Raw genomic sequence first — 11,308 nt, 5'->3', positions numbered from 1 at the left:
ACTCCAGCCTGGGCAACAGAGCCAGACTCCGTCTCAAAAAAAAAAAAAAAAAAGGGGGTACCAAAGTACAAGTTTGTACTGCACTTTGCTGAACACATTGTCTTTTTTCAAGCTTAAACTTTCTAAAAGGTTAGCAGTGTTCTCTCTGAAACACAGAGCTGCTCACATTACAGCCCTGCTCCAAAACATTTGATGGCTTGTAACAGCCTACACAGCTGAGCTCCCATCCATTTTCCTAAGGCCAATATCTCTTATCACGCCATCTCTACACAACACTCCCAAACTATATTCTCTTGTCACACTCTACTTCTTCCTACCCTGTCCTCAAGCCTCATATTTTAATACTTCAAGTTCTGCACTTAAACTGCTTTTTTGCCTGAATTTACATTTGTTCTTTCCCACAATCTTCTTCTACACATGAAAAACCTGTACATTTGAGGGTATCATCTTTTATTTCCACTGCAGCTTCTCACTTGCCAGTTCTCCACTTGTTCTTGCTCGTTGTGAGGCACTGGTGAATTTTAGAACTAGAACCATGTTATATCCATCTTTGTAGTTCTAGAGCCTGGGACTAGGTTTGGATGTCAAAAAATTATTCCCAATGCAAGCTTGCTGAAAGCAATATTCAGCAGATGAGAAAAGAAAGGAGACAGAATTCTGGTCTACTCATCCAGATTGCTTTCCACTATTGTTTTGCTGAAACTCTCCCAATGTCATGAGAAAAATAACAATGATAATAATAATTCTAGTAGTAAATACAGAAGATAAGTCAGTTAAAATTGAGCTGGTAGCATGCATGACTTCAATTCTGTATTCCTGGTTTCAAAATAGTCCTTATCCACAGATAGGAAGAAACAGGAAACAGACCCTCAAGTGCCTATCACAATGCAAGATTTACCAATTTCATAACTTGCTCAGGCACCCGCATAAAAGAATCTAGGCGCACTGGTGACCCCATCTCCAACACACTCAAAACACACAGGCCTTCCTCTCGCTGTCCTGCAGTACATGTTGCTCCTCCAGCTTAAAAAGCAAAACAACAAAGAAATAATACCTCCCAGAGGCTATCACAGTTGATCTTGGACAAATCTTTAGTAGTCAAGTCAATTCAAATGTTGCCTTTACTTGGCTCATATCACATGTTATGAACTTCTTAGGATCATCCCAATGCAAATTCTGAGGCAAAATCTTGAGTTTCTATAATATGTAAAGTAACAATAACCTATTATAACAAACCAATCGACCTGTTCTCAAGGCATTGGCCCTACCCAAAGCAAAACTAAATTTCCCAAACACTTACGAGTTTACAGTTTCAAGTCTCTTCAAAAGTAGATTTCGTATGAGTTCTTGAACAGGGCTCAGCACTTTCAGTGAGGTTAAAAGTGGGTGTCCACAGAAACGGTTTCAAGAGATAAGAGAGTCCCCCACTACCCACCACACAGAAGACCAGCAGAATCGCAGAGTCCATGCCCACCCTTTTTCACTTCTGGAATATTTCCCCCCATGTGAAAGACCACCTGTTTTTCACACACTATCCTTTCCAATGAGAACATAGTAAAAATTTGATCCTTGATAGGCTTTGTTCAGGGTTTCACTCTACTTTCCCAGTGGGTCTCAGTCTGCCAGCATTCTGCCATAGTGTCTTGTTGAACTCCCCCTCTTTAAGGCCACACAAATCCAAGTCAGTCAGTTCATGTACTAACACGACCTCTGCAAGCCCCTCAGTCCACAGAACACCAGTCTTCATTCCTGATCATCACACAAGGGAAGGTCTAACTTACGTCATCAAATATTAGTTAAAATGAGCCATTGAATAGGTAAGCTGTGATTTATTTCTGGAAACCAGAACCCTGTCCTGGCACACTTATACTTTTTCCTTGGTGTGCCCATCTTTTCCCTTGATGTGCCTAATGGGGAGAACTCTGCACACAGGAGGTTTTCAGTTAGTATTTTTTGGTGAACGAATCGTGTCTCTATGGTAAGTAGTCTGGCAGGGGTCAGAAGCACAGCCCTGGAAACAAACTTAATAGTTTGAGTTCTAATAGCTGGCCGTCTCTCTGGGTCTCTATTTTCTCACGTGAATCCTGAGGATAATAATGACATCTACATCCCTCTGTCATAGAATTGTAATGAATGAAAAAGGTGATGCATAAAAAAACAATTAGGATGCCGGTAGCTAGTGCTCAATTGTTGTAGATCTTATGACTTCTGCTCTTACTGCCATCATGCTGAGTGTGTTTCTATGTAAAAAAGCTAACAACTAACAAAGGGTGAAAATTAAAGTACAACTTTTGATTATTGACTTACCAGACTGGATTCCTATCTATTAATAGGTCTAGCACAGGTAGAAGAGAAACAGAAAGATTTAACTTCTGGTTTATATGATTTAATGCAAATACAGACAAACCTGGCTAAGAAATGGTTTTCACCAAAGTTTGTCTGCAACTTGAATACTGTAGGTTAAACTTCTTTAAAAGTATTCTAGACAGATTCATTGTTAGTTTCTGGTGTTTATGAGTGGATTTCTTTTTAATTTTCTGAAGAGACACCAGAGACAGCCCTAGCTACTATCAGACTTCCCAGAAACAAGCTGTGCAAATGGCATCCTTACAAAATTCCATTTACTGTAAAGATAATAATGAAATAAATAATCTCTAAACAAAAGAATTTGACCACTGTTAACCACTCCACTTCTCCAATTCACTGATACTTCTCCCTTTTCCTTAGCATAACACAAAACAAACACATGACCGCACAGTATCCACTCTCCAGTGCAGAACAGAGTAACAAAGGCACAAAGCTTCAGAACACACAGACCACCATGCCCACCACATCTACATCTACATCTGGAGCCGCTTAAAAAATAAGCCAAATCAATGAGAAACTGAGAAGATGAGTGACTACACGGTTTTCAGCACTTATTGTTACAAAAAGACCAAACATGCATACACACTCTCTCATTCCAAGGCAGAGCATCTACTTTCCTGAGGAAAGAGTAATTTTACAGCATATATCCTGATCTCACATTCTTAGCAACATGACACTGGCTTTGGGCATGCAAAGAATAGGCATACTACAGACAACCGTAAGACACATTGCATGGCCTGTAATACCAGATACAATTTTTAATTTCTCTGAAGTAAACTCAAATTTCAAACATGTATTTCTTTTTTAACTTATTTTATTAATTTCCTCATGGCCTTCACAGCAAATATATTCAACTTTCATTCACTTAATCTTACCACAATAGATGATCCAACATATCCAGGAGACAGCCATATGTAAGACATGCCCATACTCCAAAGCATAGAAAATGTAACACACCAGGGCCTTGAGGAAACAGCACCATAACAGTGCAAATACACAAATATTTAGGAAAACTTATATCACCCAACAGATAGCATGTGTGGTCACCACTATCCAGCACTCTCCAAAATAAGTAGCTGTGAGTGGCTTATCCAAAAGTTACCTCATATATACTTGTCACCACAAATTGTTTCTGAACATACTATTGATTCCAATTTTGGGTATTCACAACATGGTAATTATCTGGTAAGACATATTTATGACTCACTTGTAATTAGACTTCTAAATGCACAAATGCTTGGGTCACAGTGAGGCAAAAAACTGAGTTATTTGTAGAGTACTTTAAGATTTAGCTTTTCAAAAAACATACTTAAGCTTAGTTTTAGAAGTATTCTTCCCAGCACCCTTCACCAAGTTATTTCAATTTTAAAAAGTGAGGAGTAGGGAGGGCTTTTTAAAATACTATTCCTTCATATTCAGTTTATCTTATCCCATATAGAAATGGAATGAAGTGTGGTGTCTGTCCTAATGATATTTATGGTTGTGGTGATGCAGAAATATCCATGGGCTCAAGCAAGAGATGAAAAATCATATTCTCCCCAAAATGGGAAAATCAGTGCTACCTGGGGCCCAAAGGGATGTTCAGGTTACATCTGTCAGGATTAATACCATAAGAGAGGACATCTTTGGAGCACAGTGGGGCTCACCTCCGATTTTGGTGAGTTATGTGGATGACATCAGAGACAGGCATTACCCAAAATGGGCATCCCAATAAGACTTTCATGTGAGATGGTCTTAGAAGACTTTCTTTTTTATTTTTCTTTTGAGATGAAGTCTTGTTCTGCCACCCAGGCTGGAGTGCAGTGGCACAGTCTCGGCTCACTGCAACTTCCGCCTCCCAGGTTCAAGAGATTCTCCTTCCTCGGCCTCCCAAGTAGCTGGGATTATAGGCACCTGCCCCCATGCCTGGCTGATTTTTATATATTTAGTAGAGGCGAGGTTTCACCATGTTGACAAAGTTGGTCTCGAACTCCTGACCTCAGGTGATCCACCTCCACCTCCTGAAGTGCTGGGATTATAGGCATGAGCCACTGTGCCTGGCCGAGAGTCCCAGTAAAACTTTTATGCGAGATGGTCTTAGAAGATGATGGCCCAGCTCACACGGAAGAGGATGGCTGTGTAGCCAAGTGAAACAGATTTTTTTTTTTCTCAGGAACAGAAATCTTAAGGTAGGAGATGGCCACTCACTGAGTAGTTGAGGCATGCCTTGATGGAACTCTCTGGGGGTCAGATTGCACACTGTCTCCCTGAGTTGCATAAAGCATAGGACAGCCTGCCTGCACTCCAGCTTCTAGCATGTACCAACTCAGCAGAAAACACATCACTATTTTGTTTCAAAAATACTTTGTTTGCCATTAAAAAATATAGTAGAATCTCAAGGACTGCTTAGGGGTGGGTAGCAAGTCTCTCATCACCAGAAGTATTTAAATGCTGGCTAGACAAACACTCTGTGCAAATAAGTTTCACTCTTTGTGACGGGCTAAAATGAATCATTTCCTTTGGCACTGACAGAGCTAGTGAAGATCTTAGCATCCAGGAGATAAGCAGCAACTTCTGTTTACTAAATAAACTTCATTTTCACAGATTACTGGTGAAGCAAAATATTGATGTATCTCTAAGACATTAAGGGTACAAGACCACTTATGTTCTTTATGGGCTTTCAATGAAGAAATTACTTGAAAAATCAGGCCTTGAAAGGAGTTCCGATGCTCCTAATTAGCATCAGAACTGCTCTGATGGGCTTAAGCCATCCTGAGAGTCCTAGCTTGCTTCCTCCTCAAAGTCTCTTCTCATGAATCCTATGCTTAGAAGTCAAACAGATAAAGCATCACTAAATCAAACACAGACTTCAGCACTCTTAACATTTAGGTGTACATCTCATCTGAAAATCATCCACAAGCTCAGGCCATCTACAAGAAATCTTTCCTTTGCATTTTAGTATCAATAAATTAAAAGGAAAGAAGGAAACAAATAGGAGAAAGCCATTTAATTATTTTCATATGTAAGAATATAACATTGGTTTATCAGTTACATAAGTACATTCCATGCATCATCCATGCCAGGTACATAATTTTTAACCAACTAAAACACATTATAAGTGGAGAAATAGCTGAAAACATGGAAAACATACATAACTCTTTAAAGGGTGGGGAACATGCCTTGTTCATATACATTGCTTAATCCAGCATTCCAATCTCAGTGAGGCACCACCATCCACCCAGCTATAAAATCCAAAATCAGGAAGTTATCTATCCCTTCCCCACACCATCCCATCGGCAAGCCTCTCTTACCTCTTAAACCTCTATCAGATCCATCTGAGCTCCTATCTTTACTGCCACTATGCTGCAGGCCACCATTGCTTTTCAAAGTTTTCATAAACTAGCCTTCTAACTGATCTTCTTCCAAACAGAAGGCCAGTCATTATTTCCTTCTACCAGGTCTATTTACTACTTGGGTAAAAATAGTCCTTAGCATGCAAATTTCGTCACACTTCTGTTTAGCCCAATAGTTTTCAAAGTTTTCCAGAGTTCTTACAATCGGCTCTAGCCCCTACCTACTTCATCATTCCTGTCATTCACCTCATTCAGTGTCTTTTCTTCTTCCAAACACACTGTACTTCCCCCGTTTCCCTGGACACATCCACCTTTTCAGCCTCAGGGCTTTTGTACCGGCTGTTCTCTGAAGCTTTCTTTTTTCTCCTGTCACCCATCCTTCAGATATTAGCTGAAATGTTACTTCCACAGGATACCCTCCTTGACCTGCATCCTGGCATCCTCCATTCCTCTCCCATACACAAAGGCCAAAGTTTACTTTATAGGTTCTTGTCACACTTAACTTTGAGCAGTTAATACTGATAGAAGTGACCTGTTCGTGGCTAGATGAGTCTCTTTCAATGTGATCTTTCATCAGATTAGCAACTGTCTGTCTTTGCCATACAAGTAGGCTTGGTGGTAAAGACAGAACCTTCACAAGCAGATATTTGAATATTTATGGAATAAATACAAATCTCTAAATGTAAAAAAAAAAAAAAAGGGAATGGTAAATTTGGTAGTAAAAAACAGTCTGTTTTCCAAAAGGAGCCTAAGTCTGATTTAAAAAAAAAAAAATTGTACTTAGGAAAATTAAGTTGTGAAACCTTAATAAGTTCTGAACACAAAAATGGTTCTTTGAAAACGTATTTTCATAATATAAATACAAATCAAATTCAGAGAAACACAAGTTAAGACATCTTTTAGTTACTCTTTGTTTAAAACTTTGAAGTAGAATATTTTAACCAAATACATATAGATTTAACCCAATCACAGAAAACCTGTTTGGGTTGTTAATTAAACCATTATAAACCACTGAATGATCAATTAAAACTCTGAAAGATAAAATGGCTTAAAAAGTCTATTTTCTGTATCACAGAGGAAAATATACAAGCCTCCTCAGACATGAAACTAAGTTAGAATATTATATCTAGGTGTATCTGCCAGGTATAAGTGTAAATACTAGTTAGCATGTAAACACTTATTGAAAGACATTTAAAGTTAGTAATGTATCTTTAATCAGTCAGGATTTCATCTTGTATAAAAGATACTAAGAACATTTCACCCACAATGCAAACTTTTTCTTTGTTAAAAATTTGTTGTTTGACAAGAAAACCCATTCAAATGTTTCACCTTGTGTTTCAGAATACCTGCCTTATCTTCTGAGTATCCCGTTTATTTCTGAAGATATATGTACCTCTTTTAAAAGAAAGTTAAAATTTGGATTTTTAGTATTTAGAGAAGTGCTTTGTTTTTTTTTAACAATAAAGTATCAGGGTAAAGTTTGTTCTCCTAAAACAGTACAAATGATTCTTTTTATAAATATGATACATAATCAATTATTATCAAGTATGTACATTGCACACACACACATCAAGCAAGATTTATACCCTGTAGATTTCTGGTTTTGCATTCAATTTTAAAACCAAGAAGTAATGGAATAAAGAGAATTTAAATTATATACAAAGCAACACTCCCATTTACTCATGCCACTAATGAAACAAAACTCTAAATAAGTAGAGAAAATGGATTCACACATTGGAGCTCTCAAATGATCTGGGTTCTTTATCTGTGCATTTATTTTTCCAATTGAATTTAAAGTTCAACCCAAAATCCATTAAAAATGTTTATAATTATTAAAGGCCACAGTGTGACAGCTTTCAGTGCAACCAGGCATTAACAAGCATTTTCTTTTCTCTTTAAACTGAGCCAACTTTTGTTTTAGAATTTCTGTAATTCAACAGTCTTTTCCACCAAAGCACCTAAATCTTTTCCACCTTGCAGCAAACTACTGCATGACAGATGTGCCAAAGTTGCTAGTTTATGCCCACTTCCTCTGCTGAATGTGCAGTAATAGTTAGGCCTTAGCTTCCAATTTACATGAGGGTATTCTCCAAAATCTTCAAAAATTTCATTTTTATATTAGAAATCAGCATGCAAGTCCAGGCACAGTGGCTTATGCTTGTAATCCCAGCATTTTGCCAGGCCAAGGCAGGTGGATCACTATTGGGAGAACCTGCCCCCGATAGTTCAATGTGGGTCCCTTTCTGTTTTCCCTAAGTGTCAGCTGGTCTGATAAATAAAGGGAAAAGTACAAAAGAGAGAAATTTGGACACCCAGAGGAGACATCATATTACGGCAGGTTCCATGATGCCCCCTGAGCTGCAAAACCAGTAAGTTTTTATTAGCAATTTTCAAAGGGGAGGGTGTGTAGGAATAGGGTGTGGGTCACAGAGATCACATGCTTCAAGCACAACAAAAGATCACAGGGCAGAAGGTCAGGGCAAGATCACAAGGTCAGGGTGAAATTAGAATCACTAATGGACTTCCATGTCTTGCATGCATTGTCATTGATAAACAAGGTTGAAGAGCAGAGAACCCGTCTGACTAGATTTGCCAGGCTGGAATTTCCTAATCTTAGCAAGCCTGGGGGTGCTGCAGGAGACTAGGGCGTGTTTCATCCCTATCTACATCTGCATAAGGCAGACACTCCCAGAGCGGCCATTTCAGAACCTTTTCCTGGGAATGCATTCTTTTCCCAGGGCTGTTAATTGTTAATATTCCTTACTGGGGAAAGAATTCAGGGAAACTTCTCTTACCTGTTTTCGGTAATAAGAGAAATATGGCTCTGTCCTGCCCAGCCCACAGGCAGCCAGACTTTAAGTTTATCTCCCTTGTTCACTGAACATCGCTATTATCCTGTTCTTTTTTCAAGGTACCCAGATTTCATACTATTTAAACACACATGCCTTATGAACAATTTGTGCTGTTAACGCAGTCATCACAAGGTCTCGACATACATCCTCAGCTTATGAAGATGACGGGATTAAGAGATTGAAGTAAAGACAGTCATAGGAAATTACAAGCGTATTGATTGGGGAAGAGATAAATGTCCATGAAATCTTCACAATTTATGTTCTTCTGCCATGGCTTCAGCCAGTCCCTCCATTCAGGGTCCCTGACTTCCTGCAACAGATCACCTGAGGTCAGGAGTTTGAAACCAGCATGACCAATGTGGTGAAACCTGTCTCTACTAAAAATACATATAAAAATTAGCTGGACGTGGTGGTGGGTGCCTGTAATCTGAGCTACTTGGGAGGCTGAGGCAGGAGAATTGCTTGAAACAGGGAGGCAGAGCCTGCAGTGAGCCAAGATTGCACCACTGCACTCCAGCCTGGGCAACAGAGCAAGACTCCATCTCTCAAATAAATAAATAAATAAACAAACATGCAGTAGTCAGTGAGCACCAACCATGCAATTGTGCTAGGTACAGAAGATGGAAAAAATATTATTGAGGTGGGAGAAACATGTTAACAGACGAATTACAGCAGACATACTTGATAGGTGGGGGTGAAAGTTATTAGGAACAGAAGGCAGAATTCTTCCTAGAAAAGGTAGTATTTGAGATGGGTCTCAACAGAAGAGTGAAGAGTAAATGTTCTTTGCTGGGGGAAGGGGATGGAGACACAACAAAAAGGACAAACCATGCAAAAGCAGAGGCAGTAAAGAATTACTCAGTGTGGCAGTGATGTGGAAGATAAAGACAAGAGCCCAGACTAGCAATTTGGTTTGGAAGCAGATGAGGGTCTTTTTAAAATAAGTGAAGGAGTTTGGATTTTTCCTTTTGTAGACAACAGGGAGCCAAGAGATGTTATTAGGCAGGCAAACAACAAAAGCGGCTTTAGTTTTTGAGGATGATGACTCTGGCAGCAGGGTGGAAGATTAACAGCAGTAGGGAGAAACTGGTGGCGGAAAATTAACTTAAGAGGTGCTTATGACTCAATGAGGACCTTAGATCTGAAGTGATTAAACAGCCAAAGTCAGTGACTGGAGCCTGGTTTTGGGGAGACCCTGGTGACTGATTGGACATGGGGGTGAGAGAGACTTGCATCAGGACAGCCAGCAGTAATGTTTCTGGCCTAGTAGGTTGTGTGCATGGCAATCACCTTCCAGAAGGAATGGACATTACTTTTATTTTTACAAGTACTTGCAGGATGAGGAACTTGTAGTGTGATCAGGATGACAAAGGATTACTGCTTCAGAAAAATTGTAAGTGAAAATACAGAATTAGAGTTGCCAGTTTATAGGTTAGAGGAGAGGGCACAAAAGCACCAGAATGCACAGGGCACTCTGCAGGAACAGAACTCACTCCCAGGTATGGGACCACAAAGGTTGCTGCAGAGAACAGGCATTGGACACCTGGCAACTGACACCAATGGGATGCTTACAGTCTGTTCACTGATTTAAGAATTATAAAACAACTATTCTCAAGTGTTGCACATGTCTCTAAGGTAAGTGGGGGTCCACAGCACTTTGGGGGCAACTGTCTGCTTACTGCAGGCAGCCCTTTCTTTTCTGGAATTCAGTCTCCTCATCTTCCTGCCTTCTCCCTTGCATACCTCCTGCTTGTGTAATAAAGTGGAAAGTGGGAGGGCAGGAGAAAACTCAGATCAGTGGCACTTGTTTGCTAAAAGTATACTAGGCAGTTCTGGTGTGAGGCCAGGGGTCCCAGATCATAGAAATTATTGGTATCTCCTTTATTGCATCCCTGTATTATCCCCATCCCTCTCAGCTAGGGTAACTGGCTGACATCCACTCTCAAGAGGACATGTATGGGCAGAAGACCTGGCTCACAAACACTGCTGTTTGAAAAGGGCAGATAGTTATTACATAACTCTTACAGAATTCTTACAGAATTTTGCAAAACCTTGAGAAATGAAAATAAGGGAATATTATATGCAAAATAAGAATTTTGCATTCATGGTCAAAAACATTAACTGTCAAGCAAGTAAGAGCTTGTTCAAATAATTTTTTTAAAAGATATACTCCACAAACCTGAAAACATGAGGGAGACTGGCAGATGACAGCATCAGTGTGAATTTCCTAAATAACTGAGGCGGTGACTGGGAAAACTGAGCCACCTACCAAAACAGCTTTACAGAGCCAATGCATTTCATGTGTTGTAGAAGCTGATGAGTTCTAGAACTCTTATTTACTATAGAGTTTTCAAATACATTCAACAACACTTAATGTTTTCCTCAATCCCAAGCTTTTTGTAAAACTTTGACCCTGCCAACCATGGCACCTTAGAGGCAGATAAAAGCTTACCTACTTTATGGAATTTCAGATTTCTAAATATAGCACATGCAGTACAGGGAATGCACCAGCTGTGCTTGTGGATGCAATAAAGGCCACTACTATACCTCTCAAGCAGGCTTCCTTGACTTCAGCTCTGTTGACCTTTGTGGCTGTCCTGTGCATTGTAATATGCTAAGCAGCATTTCTAGTGTCTGTATACTTAAGGCCGGTAGCACCCTTCCCCAAAGCAAGCCACTCAAAAATTCAGAATTCTGGAAAGGAAATCTACAGTGGATAGCCACAAAGCTTCCTGATCTCAAAATATACCACTTGAT

This window comes from Macaca nemestrina, chromosome 20 (genome assembly GCF_043159975.1).
Source record: "Macaca nemestrina isolate mMacNem1 chromosome 20, mMacNem.hap1, whole genome shotgun sequence".
NCBI lineage: Eukaryota > Metazoa > Chordata > Mammalia > Primates > Cercopithecidae > Macaca > Macaca nemestrina.
This window is presented reverse-complemented; position numbering follows the sequence as displayed.